Source organism: Corvus moneduloides, chromosome 4, assembly GCF_009650955.1.
Source record: "Corvus moneduloides isolate bCorMon1 chromosome 4, bCorMon1.pri, whole genome shotgun sequence".
Classification (NCBI taxonomy): Eukaryota; Metazoa; Chordata; class Aves; order Passeriformes; family Corvidae; genus Corvus; species Corvus moneduloides.
In genome coordinates, this window is record NC_045479.1 from 28,464,611 (window position 1) to 28,481,092 (window position 16,482).

A 16,482-nucleotide genomic window follows, 5' to 3' on the forward strand; every position below is an offset into this window, starting at 1 on the left:
ATTTACTCTATGTTACTTCAGGCTGTGCCCAAATTCAGCTCAGGAAGGTTTCAGAGACAAAACTCAGCAACTAGCTGCAGTACTGTCTTCCAAGTAGCTCCACAACTGCCAAAGAATGTGGATGAATGATACATACAAACAAGGCTAAACAGGAAAAAAACCACACCTCATTCAAGTTGTTTAAGGCCTGCATATCAAACCTCCACACCACTTTGTGAAAAATTATCTACAGTCTTCTTTGCTCATGTTTGAGGGCTCTCCTGTCTCGGTGGTTTCTCTCCATAGTTGCAGAAAAAGAACGAATTTTCCACCAAACAACTGAATTACACATCCAGAAACTGATGGAGTGGTTTGGATCCCTGTGTTTATCTCGCTCACGTTGATGGAAGGGGAGTCAAAAGAGTGCAGTGAAGTTTTGCCCTCTGTGTTCCATTATGACACAGTGACAGAGAGCCTCATTATTACCTTGTTCTGTTTACAACGATGGGACTAGACTTTTGAAAAACTGTAATCAACCAGGCTTTCCACATAATGTTGAATATCTTTACTAAATTTTAATCTTATGTTTCAGAACTAATGCTGTTCCCCATTTCAAGAAAGCTGTATGTATCAGCTTTTTAATTAATTACTTACCTGGTGCTCTGTTGCAAGATAAATACATTTGGGGTTGTATTATCAGCACACAACATTATCTTGTATCCAGCCCATTGGGTAGTCAAGCACTGCTTGCATTGGAGGAGTGTGTCTCTGCTTGCTTGGCACAGTGGAGTTTAGGATATTTTGGACTTCATAAAATGAAGGGGAGGCAAGACAAGCTAAAAAAACCCGCCAAGATGTGCTTCAACTAAGTTCAGGAATTCCTTGAATCTTATCTCTTTGTAGGACACTGCCACCTGCAGAGCTGTTTCTTGGCAGGGTTCTGGCACTGTCTGTTTTCCAGAGCCTCTGACCTTCCAACAGGGTGTTGTAGCACCTCATTGGATCTTGCTGGACATGAGCTACTTTCCCAACCAAATCCATTCCCAAAGCTTGTTCACCTAGCTAGCTCACTAAAAGGATGTCCTTCCTCTTTAGAAACTCTAAAGAGGAGTTTTTCCTTACTCCATATGGTTTTTTTTCTATTTCTCTCCTACTAAAGCTATTTATCATCTCCATTTGAATCTCACACTGTTTTATACTTTCTCCCCTTGTAAAAACCATTCTCTTTATTTGATAATGAAGCCATACATGCTGCCAATCCCTACTCTTCCCCACCACCTTTTTTGGTGCCAATCTTTCTCTCCGTTTCCCATTTCTCTTAGCTCAAATCCTGAAATGCTGAAATAATTTCTCGCATTTCAGGTACCACAGGGAAGATCAATATCAATTAGGAGAGCACATTGTAATAGAGATGTATTAAAATTTTTCATTCTTATAGGCCAATTTTATTCCCACTGAAGGATAAAATAAGGCAACAATTTAGAGACAATTCCCTTTTTCTGAAAAGGGCTATATATCAAGTTAACTGAGAACTTAGCAGGGCATGCTGCATTTGCCTACAGTGAAAGTATTATTTCTTCCCATCAAAACTCTCACTCATAGTTACTTTTGGCTGTAGATTAGCACATTAAACAGACTTTGGTTATGACCTAAATGTAAGAAATAGCTAATACATGGTTTAAAACCCTGAAAACTATTGAGAAATTATTTTAATGAATGCCTATGAGGGATTTTTGTTATATTGATTGTAAAAATCGTATAATCATAGTACTATTTTCTTACTTCTGCACAAATGCAGAAGCCCCATTCACTTCCTTGGGGTCCAAACCCTTGAAACAGAATTTGGTTCATATTTTTGTCAATATGGTCAGAGAAAGGAAGATACATGGTTGCTAAGCTTTTAAGCTTGGATATGATTTCAGAAAAGAGTCAACTCTGCATCAAAATGCTCAGTCAGCTCCTGAAGAAAGGACCTTGTTAGGAAAGACACTTGTCCTGTTTTGGTTAGGGAAGGCATCTGTGGGGATTCCATCAAAAAAGGGCAGGGAGACCTGTTTGTCTTCCACCACCAGGAGGGGCCATAGCTGCAACCAAGAACTTGTCCTTGACCGGTACCACAGCCCTGCCTTCTTACACCAAAACCAAAAATGACTTAATTTTTCTTTCATGTCCTTGCCAAAACCTCAAACCCAATGAATTTTCCTGCTCTCCCACCACAAACTCTCTTGAATGGAGAACTTAAAGCACACCATGCTATCCCTGTGCTATTAAGAGTGCCTCAGAAAGCAGAATAGAGTCATAGCACAGAATAAGGACAGGCGATGCTGTTTACTGCAAGAGAAAGTGGGGAGCTGGGCTGGGGGCCGAGCTTTTCACAGCCTGGTATTAAAAGGTAACTGTTTGCATCTCTGCTGCTGTCAGGAAGAGCTATTCTCTAAAGTAAATGGATTCCTGACTGTTTATTCTGGCAGCTCGAGTTTAAAATAATGATCTCAGACGTTAGTTAAGCATTTAACAAACAGTGAATTAAGATTTGCATTCTCAGAGAAATTACTGGAACAGGCCTAATTTCTGGTCTGCCAATCAGACAGAGGAAAAACATTAAAGGAATAAATTGCTTTCTCCCATCCTCCTGCCTGCCTTCAGAGAGGCAGACCCACCATTCAGGAGAATGTGCTTCACCCACGTGTCCTCCAAGGCACTGGAGTTTACTGGGCACTGTTTCCCCAGTAAAGGCCATCATTTTGTAACATGCAGTACCAGTTGTAGGGGAGTCTGTGCATGCAGCCATGTTTGTACTAGCCCAGCTGCCCCCTTTCCCTCTCCTCCTAAACTGGACCTAACTCCTTCCTCTGAAACTTTGCTTAGGTGCCTTTGCCATCATCACTGCCCACAACTACACCAGAATAACAGAGCAGAGATTTAGGCTCTTTTTTACTAAAAATTTGCAGTCTCCCTCTTGAAAATCAGTACTTGTCCCTTGCTTTTGTTTTGCTTGCTTCTTTTATTTTGTTTAAAAAGCCCTGGCAGCAATTTAGTCAACTCATTCTCTTTCATCCCTTCTCAGAGAAACTCTTCCTTTTGTCTCCCTTTCCTCTTCTCCCTACCCCCTACCATAGTAGCAGTGTGTAACTCAAGTCATCAAAACATGTCCCTGTCAGAGATCTGAAACTGTGTTATCCAAAATACTGCTGCTAAATTTCAGCTGAAAATATACACTGGGCAAGGAAAGAGCCTGGACTGCAGCGTCAGAAGGCTTGAAAGACTCATCACATTTTTGTTGCAGTTATAAAACTAAAACCTTGTGAGGCGAGGTTGGGGGGGTGCTGGGATGAGGGCAGAAGTTGATGAAGTCTGAGCTGTAGAAAAGTGCAGCATGACTGGTGCTAGACCAGTCCATCTGGTGGTTCAGCTTCTTTATGGCTTGCTGTGAGAGGATTGCACGGTTCTATTCACGCATGAAAAAAGCAGAAGACAGAGAGTCGCTGCTGTGATCTGAAACGTGGTGCTCTCTGACAGTTTGATTGCCAACCCAACCTAGCAGGGCTAAAGGCAGAGAGCAATGAGAGAGGGGCAGCAGAATCTGAGTGGGGGTGAGAGATCAAGGTACTTTTTTTCCCTGACACACAAGATTACCAATTGCCAGAGTTAGTTGGATCACTGTTTTTCCCCTGCAAATGGCTATTAACTGTTGGTGAGAATTCTCAAATAAAATTAATATAAATGTTAATTCATGCTTGGGCTGTGCTTGGCAACTCCATGTTTTCTGATTCCCTGTCAGGTTTCCTTTGCACAGGCTCCCTTTTGCCTCTTACAGAGACAGGGGCACAGGGTATGATTGCCATGCTCTCAGGACAACTGATCATCTTTCACTGCTTAACCTTAGACTTCACCATTGTACAAGTCTTGCAGGCTTTTTGATTTGCCATGCAATTCTCCACAAGTGTGCAATAATCAAGAAATCCAACAGGACTTGCAGAGGTTTCTAACCACACTGCTCTGAAAATATTGTGCACATAAAGATTGCACAAGAAATATATACCTATAAAGTATCCCAACTCCTACCTGCTGCTCTCTGAATCAGTTTTCTTACCAATTTGAAGCATCAGATTCTTTTAAAGCATTCAGGAAACATCTTTTTCTCCATCCTTGGACCTCCTTCTGTGTCCCTCTCTTCTTGGGCTGTGAAATAAACCTGTCCTTCACAGAATCATACAGTCACAGAATGGTTTGGGTTGGAAGGGATTTTAAAGATCATCTGGTCCCAACCCTCCTGCAGTGGGCAAGAACACCTTCCTCTAGACCAGGCTGCACAAAGGCCCATCCAGCCTGGCCTTGAACACGTCCACGGATGGGATACCCACAAATTTTGTGGGAAACTGTTCCAGTGTCACACCACCTTCATGGCTTCACATTGTGCTCCTTTGCTCATAGGAAGACTCGTTCAAGTCACCCACCATGTTATGAGGCTGTAAGCAGACTGGCTTTTTTAAGCTACCATTTGATCAAGAATGCTTCATTTCAAAGGTAAATTACCAAAGTGTAACCTTGCTCTATAGTCAGCCCCCTTCTTTGTCTCTGAAATGCTCCCAAACTGACTATGAAAACACACTGGAGAAGGTAAACAAGATTCTGACTCAAGGTGTGTGTTTCATGATGTGTATAAGGCTATACACACACTATAAGGCTATATATAATTATACTTTTGAGTTTGCAAGAACTTCTGACTAGGAAATAAACCAGCAGGTATTATTAGAGCAATAACAGAGTAAGTGAATATAGAGCATTTTGTTATAAAAATTAAATAGAAAAAACAAAACAAAAACAAACCCAGAAACCAAATAGTATTATGTTTCATCGCTTTTCAATGGAAAAGATTTATTTAAAAAGTTCCAGCTACTCATTTTAGTGATTTCTTTTGTTTATCAGGATTTGTTTTAATGTCTTTTAAATCACAGAATAGTTCTTAATTCTTGAAAAAAACTACCTTAATTTCTTGGCAAGACTTTGGTTCTTGCTGTTAAAAATGTCTGACACTGACAGTCCTGTTCAGTGAGTAATAGAACTAAAATAATTATGATAGGGCTGAATATATGGTCTTGTTTGTGTATCTCAATCTTCTTTCTAAATGCTTACGCAGTTTTCCAAGAGCACTGATGTAATGAGTAGAAATAACCACGCTCCCAAAACGTTAGACTAACACTTCTGAAACCATCATTTCAGAGACAATAATTTTGGGTTTTATATATAACTTTTAAGTGCTGTTCATTCATCAGTGACCTCCAAGAGTCTGTATTTTCAAACTATGGAGGGATGGTAAGATACCAAGGGAAGTAACAAAGAGTGGTGGATAAAATACATTACAGAAACCAAAAGAAATTGAGATCAAGAGAAGAAGAGAGAGAAGTACAGCTCGAATCCTTGTCCAGTTTTGCACTGACTGTGAGAAATCAAGGGGCCCTTTGGGTGCTGCCTTTGAGGGCAAGTAACAATCAGCAACTGCCTGGTAGCTATCTGAAGAACTCACCAGGACAGCACAAACGGTGTCATTTTGCATCATGTAAGGAAGGATTTGTGTGTGACAAGGCCACTGAGAAGAGGGACAGAGGAGAAAAACACACCTAAATCTTGTACAGACTGTACAAGCTCTATCATCATAGGCAGGGATGGAGGAGTACATTCAAACCTCCTGTAAATCAGAAATTAAGGAATGCGCAGAGATGCACCTGTTTCCATTGTAGCTCAGAGTACACAGAGGTTTTGCAAACTCAGTGGCAAGGTGCAAATCGAGAGAAAGAAAAGTTTCTGAGATTAATTTTGTCTCCCCTTTCCTATCCTTTGCACAGTTTGAACCAACTTTCTCAGGTGGAATTGCAAGCAACAGAAGAACGGTGCACTCTCTTCCATACTTCTAAAATAGCACATTAGATGATGGGGGACTAAAAAATTAAAACTCTGAAACTTTCCTATGTATAAATATTCTCCAAAACCTAAAATCCGAGAAGGAACTGAAACATATTTTTCTTTTCCTATTTTTGTGCCCATCAAGTAAGTTCTCTCATTAATAGATCAAGTATAAATAGACTACACATTTAGCTCTGGCAATTTTAAAAGTACGATATAAATAAATGTAACTTCATAATCTCATGATAATATGACTGCATGAAGAAATAATAAATTTTACATCTTCAGAAGCTGCTGAAATATTTTATTGCTTTAGCAAGATTTATAGTGTCTATTTCATGAGGAGTAAGGGGAAAATGTTTTTCTTTTTCTTCTGTGCCCTACAGAGAATCCGAACCATTTGCAACAATCCTTTTTCAGGTAACTCAGCTTATTTTCTCTGTCCACATTGGGGATTGAACACTGAGTTCAGCCTGGAGAAGGTAGGGACAATTGCCAGGGACCAAATGTTGGTTTCACATCTATGACTTCTCAGAACCACATGAGAGAGAAGAGTATGAAATGCTATATCTAAAATTGAAAAAGTGTGACCTGGGGGGTTCATTTTTAAAAAACAGAGGTTGAAAAGAAAGCAAGGGGGAAAATAGGCAGTGTAGGAACAGAGGAGCAATGGGTATAGGGACAGGATGTAGAAGATGAAAAGTTGCAGAGATGTCAGTCAATCTCCACCCAAGTTTTCCACATTTCATGACATCTTTTTGTTCATTAACTGGACTAAAACCCCAAACCCCAGATGTGTAAATCCTTGGGATTGCTTTGCTCCACAGACACTGCTGTGACTACCATCTCCAGAGACATGCTTGAACCCATATTAAACGAATTAGCTCGGGTAACACTATTTAACTGGGACAGCTCAAGCAGCACAGACAACAAAATGGCACAGATAACTAAGCATTTGCACAGATTCTTAGGCAGGATTTGCAGCTCATGCAAAGCCCATGCAAAGCCCTGTGTTGCTGTGAATGTCCTTCCAGTAGCTTCAAGCTGCTTCTCATGAGCATCAGTGGGGACAGCAGGAAGTCCACCCTCAGGCTCAGCCCTGACAGCCGGGCAGAGCAGCACTTGCCAGTCTGTTCTGAGTACAGTTGCACAGGTCTGCAATGCAAACTGTAATGCTCTAGACCTCTTGTCCTCACCAGGCATAGCTGGTGAGTTAGGATTTTTTATCCCTTACCAAAATGAACAGACTCCAGCTACCTCTGGGTTAGACTCTGCTGCAGTCTTCAAACAAAGCCACAGGATTCTTAAGGGATGGACATGGAGGGGGAAAAGACTTGTCCTAATGAAATAAATGAAAGAAAACCTGTTGATTCGATGAAAAACTGTTATGATGGAAAGTCCCACATGGTGGATTGCTTCCCTACTGTGTTCATATCTACATAAAATGGCACAAACATCCACAGATCTACTTCATATTGTATGATGTTATATTAACTATAATCATACATATATACATGTACATGCATATATATACAGAGAGAGAGAGAGAGAGAAACAGAGATAAATATATACAAATGCACCTGTTTCTTCTTAAAGTGATTAGAAGCAAGTAGTGGACAGATGAACAGCTGCTTCTTGATTAAAGCAGGATACCTGTGTGATATTTACAGGAAGGGAAAATACTGCACAGAATGTGCCAGAATTCTGACCTTTGTGTTGTGTAATATCTCCTGGGTCTTACAGGATATGTGGATGCAAGAAGTGTGTCAGGAAAGCCTTCTGTCATCTTTGTCTAGCTGAACTAGTTTCATTTGCTCATCCCCAACAAGACCTGCCATTTGTGTGTTTGCCTGCCCTGGGAGGGACCACAAATTCTTACTCTACCTGGAGGTGAACATGACTGTCTCAGATTGGTTGAGTCAAACAGCCCAGTAATTCAACCACCCGTGTGATCTACAAAGGACCCAGTGAACACATCTTCCTTTATGAAATTCATCCCTTACACATTCCTTCACACCAAGTTCAAAGGCCGGTTCCTGCTTAATGAAAAAACTTCCAAAATCAGGAGTGATCCATCTAAGAAACATATCCGCTAAGTTTCTCACTGACCACTAAAACTGCGTTATGGAAAAGCCATAGTTTTAAAGCAATATAAATTGAGGACATAAGACTGCCTGCTCAACCATTGGCTGTAGAAGCTCCTTCTGAAAGAGATCAGACTGCGCTATACTGCATTTAAATTTAACCTTTCTAATGACATTTTTGTCAGGGCCAGTACCGGTAAATGAGGCAATCAAGGCTCACATACAGGGAGGAAGACAAATGAGGGAGAAAGCAAAGCAAAAAGAGATTCACACAAGTGGGTTTTTTCCTTGTGTCAGGAAAAAACAGGGTTCTGTCATTATGGGGAAAGCTACCCACCTCACAGTATGTATCTTAAGGCAGGATTTGTTCCTTTTCATTTCCGCACATCCCATGCATTTCTTCACCCCTATCACAGTTCAGCTTTCTGTTTCATGTTCCTTATTTTGGCACTTCAGAGCCAGTTTGCAACCTATGGTCTATTAGGTGTAGACCTGCAACTGCTTGCATAACTCAAGGCCTGCTGGAGTACAAAGACCTTGGTATACAACAGATGTACGAATGAACACACGGACGAACATGCTGTGGATGCAAAAGGATAATGATACTGCTCAGAATCAGATTTATTCTGCTTCTCCTGTGGAGTACACCTGTCTTCTGCTGGTGATACGTGTGGCTGCAGCCAGCAAGGCTTCATCATCCAAAACTAAGCTTAGATCTTCTTTCCCTCATTACTGCACTGTGATTCCCCCTCCTACACCTCATTTGCACAGGGCATCTATGTGTTTGTCTAAGCATTTCATTATTCAAGACAAACCCCCAGCAGGCTTGAAAGCGATGCACAGAGATGCAAACAAATCAACCTAGACAAGCAAACACAAATGTACCCATGGGTTCAAAAGAGGTTTTAAACAAACTCCCAGAAAGGAGATTAAAAGTCGTGACACCCTTAGCTGCAAGAAAGTGAGTCATGTTTGTTAATTCCTTCTGGCAGTTCACTATCCCCTTTAAAGAGTGCCATGTTACTTCTGTCATGGAGGGAGCTGCCTCAAAGGAGCTTCAACAGTGGTCCTCTGCCAGATGGAGGCTATTCAAGAGGTCGGATATTAGGTCTTGGCTCCTGCTCCTTCACCTGTGTGGACAGTGCAAAGGTGATGGAGCTACTCACACCCAGCTGGCAATTAATTGAGGAGTCTTCATGTGGGATAATTCTGATATGAATGAGTTTATACCATCTGCTTTTCCCTCTGACAGAGGTGTTTGGGAATGTTCAAGGTAGTCTGAGCTTGATATGCTGGGCTCCAGCAGTTTGCAGGGGGATCTTTAGGGGACTGAAACTTACAGAAAGACAGACCAGTAGAGAAATGCAAATATGCCGTGAAGCAGAATGTCCAGGCAAGTAGCCGCAAAGCTCTCTTGAATATTTGTTAGAATGAAAATTACTTGTTTCATAGACTGGGAAACCAAGGGACCTTTCACCACTTCATCCAGTTCTACAGCTTCAGGTTCCCTAATATGTCCCCTATAGCCCTCCCTCCACAATACCCCACCACACAACACGTGGGCCCACTTCTGCACCACTCTCATCCATCCCTCACTGGGGTCACACCTTCTGTGTTTGGGATGCTTTGACATCTCTGAGACTGCAATCGCTGTGTCAAAACTGGCTCACAAGTTCTCAGGGAGCAGGAGCTGACTGATAATGAAAACATGGGAGCATGATTTCCTTGGGACTTCTTACCTGCAAGAAATCAGGAACTTTTCTTCTTGTCTGCAGTAACCTTGCAGATAGTATGACAGAAAACAGCCTCTGAAGCAGTAGTGGGTCTTTTACTAGCAAATCTTTCCTATTTAGCATCCTCAATGGCTTTGCCACCAACAGTTTAATCACCTTAGAAAGCCATGGTTCCCTCTGACAGTAAAGGATACTACCTAGAATTACCTCATCTGCTTCTTCCTGTGGCTATATTGTCAGACATTATCAGCAAATATTTGCTTGTTATAAACTGTTGTTGGGGGAAAAAACATGCCAGTCTTCCTGCCTCCCAGGTAACTAATGCTTTGTTGTTTTTAAGCAGTGAAGACCATCTTGCTTGAATTGTTCTTTCTGTGTATATTGCTCATCCAGACAGGCTGACAAGTGACAAGGTGCACCCACAAGCTCAAGTAATTCTGAGTATATAAAGGAGCAAAACCTTTGTGTTTCAAATGGCATGAGTTTGTTTTCTCATTGTCCCCATCTGCTTCTTCCTAACCTCCATCTCATGGCTTACACTGAGGATAGGGGAGGATGAGCATTTCTGACAATGAAAAGTCTTATTGTTCCTATAAGGAAAGAAACTCTGCTTTTTTTGCTCTGTATTTGTCAGAAAACAAGGGACTTCGGAGCAGGAAAATTCCATGCATTTCAATCACACTATCCCAAGCTCAGTATAAAATGGTAAAAAGGTTCTACCTAATGCTTTAAGCTTCAAGTGCAAATTCACTTTGAAAATATTAAGAAACCTTCTATGATTTTGAGAAAACATCAGATTTGAAAACACCCACATTTCTCATTTTCTATTTCCTTACTCTTTTGTATTGCACTACAGAAAAGCTGAAGCCTTTATTTTATTTGATTTAGGGTAAAGAGAAAGGTAGGAGTTCCAATTGAAATGCAGACAGTACCTGTCAACTTTCATGCCTCTCTCCTGAAAAGCACAGAGGGATCACAGTCTGAGACTGCCATGTAAAATTGTAATACAATGTTAAACATGCATTACTAGAAAACAAGATTTTCAGTACAGTAATGTGTCTAATGAGAGGTTTAAGCATAATTGCAAACTAGAATAATAATAAATCATGCAAGAAGCACCAGTTCTTAATTAACAGCCCATTATTTTGGTTAAAGTGTAGCTGCTTTATACCTTAGGTGTATATAATTAAGTGTATCATAAAGTAGGGTAACATTTTTCTAATAGCTGAGCACTGCAAAGGCTAAGTGCTAGACTAGGTGCTATTTTAGTTTTCCTGTTCCAGTTTAGGGGTTTTTTTTAAAGCTGTGGATTAAGTAGGCTCACTCTTAAACAAAAGATACTTATTTTATGTTCATATATATGAGGCATAAAAAAGGGAGAATTTGAAGTCTTTCTAACAACCAGTATTACCACAAATCATGCAGAAAAGTGCCTGAGTCTATTACACACTCTTCTTCTAAATACTGACTGCACTTTAGAAAAGCATCTTCAGCTGCATTCCAACCTCAAAGTCATTTGCTGAAAGACAAATTATTTTGTTTCAGTCCTTAACAACCAGGAACTAAAAATTTATTTGAAAGTCTTTTGTGCTGGCTTAAATACTGACGGTGTTTTCTTAAAAACACGAAAATGCATGTTGTGCCTTTCTCCCATATAGGCTTGGCATTCTCATGCTGTAATTCACTGCAACATATAAGCCTTTATTCCTTTCCCTGTACAGGGAGTCGTGTAACTCAGAGTGTTTTCCTGTTGTGACTGAGAAGATGAGGAATTATAAAAGACTAACACTACAATTTAACGCTTCAGAGAAACAGTGTATATCATTACTCCTCTGTAGCCAAGCACACTAATTAATATTTATTGCACCTGTCAAACCAGTAGCCATGGTCAATCCATTGCTGCAGCAGTTCAATGGGAGGCTGGGCACCATATTTCTCCTTGGCAGGCATGTTTAGGTCATCAACAAAGACAAAAGCCCTTTTCCCTGGTGGAGCACTGTAAACCCTCTTCTTTCTCCTGCAAAATTAAACCATTAATTTTATTCATGTTAATTTTCATCTTTGAAAAAGCAGAAAAAGAGAGAGAGATTGGAAGAAAAAAAGAAAGGAAGAAAAGAAAGAAGGGAAATCACACACTTTCTGGGGAGCCTGCCTGACATTATTATTAGAACCAGTTCTTTTGGAATCCATGACCTTTTATTTTTATCAGATGTGCCGTAAAGGTCACAGAAACATGGGGAGGACATAGTTATAAATCCACATGGAGTTTAATCAAAGGTGGCATGTTGTTCTGAAGTAAACAAGCTAATAAAACTATTCCAGTTTAAACAAAAGAAAAAAAAGGAAAAAACCCTTTGTTAAAGACTGTCAACAGAACTCTGATGAACTTGAATGTATCAATGGAATTAATTAGGCAAGAAGGATTATAATAAGTGAATTTCAGTGTTGCACCTACAGTAGGCTCTTTGGCACCCCAAGTAAAATGCTTTTATTTCCAGTCCTGCACCTCATTCCAAAGCATGTTGTGGTGCACAGTGTGCTGCTGGGGAGATGTATTCACTCCAGCTAATTACCAGACAAAGAGAGCTTAAACTAAAGGCAACCACAGAGCAGACTGCTTCAGTTCTACCAGCCTGTATCCTGATTGATCACAAACACTTGGGACACTGTGAAGTAACAACATAAATGGAAGAGAGCTATGACTCCCTGCATTTCTATGTGTAGTATGACAATAAATTTTAATTATAGGCCTTGAAAGAATTCCCCCCTTTTTCTTTCCTCCCTCAAAAATAGCAGGTTAGGATGTCGGAAAAAGGATAGTGTCCTCCAGTGTGGGTACTATATAAGCTAAGGATTCAGAAGTGAGGTATTGGTTCTGCTTCTTCTCAAGCTTAACTGGTTGTGCTGGGTCCCTGGGAAATGTCTAACATACAGGAAGGTCTAGCAATGAAGGAGGCAGAGTTGAAATACCAGCTACCAAGAATGAAAGTGGTGAAACAACCTGAACTTAGTGGCTAGAAGAGAAGTAAAGCATTTGCTTCTTTTGGAGAATACGTAGATTGTCTTGGGAAAGCCCATTCCTGCATGAGTCCTTGTGAACACGGATTCAGATGCCAAGACTTAGAGAATACATTGTAAAATGGTCAGTGAATGGGTGTTTTAATGTTATAGATGCATATTAATAGCATCATGCTTCTCCCTGCAAAAGACTCTGGGCTGGGTTTTTCAGTACAATACTCAGAGAAATAGATAAACACTGAAAATCTCACTGGCTGTCTAAATAACTCTTTGAAATAAAAACTGGCTGTCAAAACTACTAAGGTGTATTTGAAAATCACTTTAGCAGTTACATGACTCAACAGATGTCTAAATACCTTAGAAAATACAGTCCTTTATGGTTAGATATACAAGGACAGATGTATACATATTTTGTCTCTTATACTAAGGCTTGTTACTCAGATGGGTCTGGATCCACCGGGAAGATTTAGGTCATGCCACACACAGCTTTTAGGCACTCTGCCTTCTTAAGAAAACCACAGCTCAAAGCTGGGTGCTTGAGGCTTCTCCTTATAGTGAGAAAAGCAGGTTCCAAGCCACCACCTGCCAATGCTTCTGTACAAAGACCTTATTCACCGGGAGACTTCAAGTATCACAGCAAGGCAAAATCAACTTAAGGAAAGTTAAGCCCCCCTCCACTCTTTTAATAGCTGGTCGCTTAACACAAGAAACAGGAACTATGTCAACCCTGGGTAGGGCAGCTCTCCTGAGAAATGGCATAAGTCCCTGCCCAAGTGGAGGAGTGGCCTGAGCCTGGGTCCCCAGCTCCCAGCAGGGAAGCACAGGCAGCCAGGGAGCCAGAGTCAGAGCAGGGGAGGCAGGATGCAAACAGCAGGGGGAATTTAAATGAGTGCTAAGTGCCGGTGTCTGTCTTGCGAATCTAACCTATATTTCTTGGCTCTTTAATTCCTCCACAGGGTTTATTACATGAGGCTGGTGAAATGTATCAAGAAGAACACTGTGGCCTGACTGTGGAAAGAAGCCATTTTGCCTGTGCAAATAATTATAGAACTAATTCTAGGGTCTTTTGTCAGCTGTCTCACTGCTCTCTTAAATGCTCGTGGATGGTTGTACAGCCATAAAATGGGTTCAAAATAATACTTGAAATTAATACAGTTTGATTTAGATGACCATTTATTTTATTGCCCTAGTTAAAATGTCAGGGAGATTTAACAGAAGATAAACTTTGTATTTGGCCCTTTATGCTAGAATAATTCTAGCAGTTCAAAGCTGTGTTTTGAGGGCCTAGTGGTAACAGCATTTTCTATTTTCCTTGACAAATGAGCTGCAAGTTAGCCATCAGTTAATTATTGACAGATAGAGGTGATTTACCAGATAATATTTGGTAACAGAGAATCACAGGAATTAGATGCAGAAGAGACTTCTTATGCCATTCATGTCCCTACTGCTATGGAGCTGTTCTGTATTCTATATATCTGTACAGTTCATTTTACATGACCTAAGAAATGCTGCTTTCATTGTTTCTCCCAGAGTCTATTCATTAACAGGAGCTTTTTCCTAATATGCAGCTTAAACGTTCATTACTTTATTATGCTTCACAATGAAATGAACTCAGTGCTTTCAGCATATAGTCATAATTTTTACCTATCAGCTGGAAGTGTACTCTACTCTGTGAAAACGTCAGAATTATCATACAGCTACTGCCTGATAAAACATTACTCAAATCCTGTAATGTTTTCAAATCTTGAGCTATTAATAATTTAACATAATTAATTCAAAACACTTCACTCAATGTGAACCACAGAGAGACGATGGGGAAATGATGCATATTCCATCTTTCAAGGGTGGAATTAAATATGGAAAACAAGGAAAAGATAAAGAGCTGCCAACACTTACTTGGAGTGTAATTCGCCTGTTTTGAACTCACTATAAATTTCACGTTTCTAAGACTTTCAGCTAACTTCACAGGCATAAATGAAAAAACCCTTTCCCCTATCACAAGCAAACAATTTAACGTGGTTAGAGCTGTTTGTCAGGCATAAGAAGAAAAGAAACAAATTAACAAATGGGTGAGATTTTTCTACAAAGGGGAGTAACAATTAAGCAAACGAACAGTCTTGTAGAAAATCCTTTAAAATGCAATACATGGAGATTCCTTCCTCTTTTTGTTAAAGGTTTTCAACAAAGAGTATTGTATTGCTAACACTTTTGCTTGATTAAACCTTCTTTAAAAGCACGTTGTTGTTGCTCTTTTCATGAGGGGTTGTTTTTTAAAATTTTATTTATTTAAATCAAGGTTGGACCCAACCTTTGTTTTCCTGGCTGGAAATTCTTGCTGTTAGAAAGAGCTGCAGGTGCTAAATTATGGCACAATACCTCGCAGCTGCAGAAGTGCACCTGGAAAAAATTAGACTAGTAATGAAAATTTCACCTGAAAAGTGCCAAATTGGAAGTCTCAGAGATTGAATTCTTCCATTAAACCACCACTCAGGAACAAACCAAGTAATAAATATTGAAACTTTCTTCTTTGCTTTGACCGTGAAGACTTATTTCAGATGTGTTTTCCTCTCTATTTGGGGAAAGAAGGGAAGAACTCAGAGAGAGCATGTTCATCTCTCATCTCCATTAAATCCCTAGCCAACCTCTACTGCCAATAGAGGTACCAATTAGTACTAATTGTAGTAGACACTAATAGTGTAGACACCTGTCACTATCTATTGAGCTGGGACTGTCAGTAAACTCACAAAGGCCACCAAAAAACATCTGGAATAACAATGATCATCATTTTAGTACTGACCCAGTCTGAAATTGAACTGTTGATTCTGAGGTAAAAAGCTGAGCAATGCTTTTTGAAGGTACCATAATCTAATAAAAGTAATGCACACACATATATATAGTTTTTTATTACAGAAACACACAAAAAATGATACAGAACTTGTTACCATAGCAACAGTGATTTCTGCACTGCATGGACCAATGATCCTCACTATTTTGGAGCATTACAATGGATTCATGCTTTATGAAAAGCCACCCCCCCTCCGGACAGTGACAGGACCTGTGTGGGTAGAATGATGAACCCCAGTCTGTCCTGATACCCTCCACAGCTGACACGTACATCACTCATGCCCACATAGGCAATGTTCAGGTTCTCCTATTTCACATGTAATAATGTGGTAATTTTGTATGTAATATGTCACAACGTGATGAAAGGCGACCACCTTTCATTTTGAAAAAAAGCATGTGGAGTCTGTCAGCCTCAGCACAACAAGGGCAGTTCAAGGGCTGAGCCTGAGCATCATTTCCAGGCCACCTACTGATTACGTGATGTAAGTCATTCCAGTAAATGCTCCCTTCCCTCAAGGTGGTTGTGGGAAGGACAAAAACCCCCATGATGTGAATCCTACTAAACCAGCCAGACATAGGACATGTGCTGCTTGGCCTGGGAATGGAACCAGCACCCGTTGGTCTTGGGGGAATTTTTAATTCCCACTGTTATTTTGCAGGCACTCCAGGCACACACTGCAAACACTACAAGTGATAACAAGCCCATAAAACACTGAATGTTAGAGATTACATGTAAGAATGATAGAGAAAAATTAAATCCATTAAAAATCCCTGCCAAGCTGTGATTAGCCATTATTATTTTTTAATTTACTGTAATATACACTGTGCATAAGAGAAAAGCTAACAAACATAAATAAGACAGAAGTTAAAAAACACATTGATTTTCATTTTAACTTAGGCCTCTCGCCTGAAATAAATGG

The 16,482-nt window shown here is 40.2% G+C and overlaps 1 long non-coding RNA gene across 2 annotated transcripts in view; it reads left to right on the forward strand.

Moving 5' to 3' along the window:
• LOC116443552 overlaps positions 1-14,944 on the forward strand; it is a 34,872-nt gene extending 19,928 nt beyond the window's left edge. The window contains exons 4-5 of one of the 2 annotated variants that reach the window (XR_004239967.1): positions 6,270-6,303; positions 13,675-14,944. This is a non-coding gene — a long non-coding RNA (uncharacterized LOC116443552). The remainder of the gene's footprint in view (positions 1-6,269; positions 6,304-13,674) is intronic. The other variant, XR_004239966.1, reaches the window with a different exon arrangement.
• Positions 14,945-16,482: the final 1,538 nt, after the last annotated feature.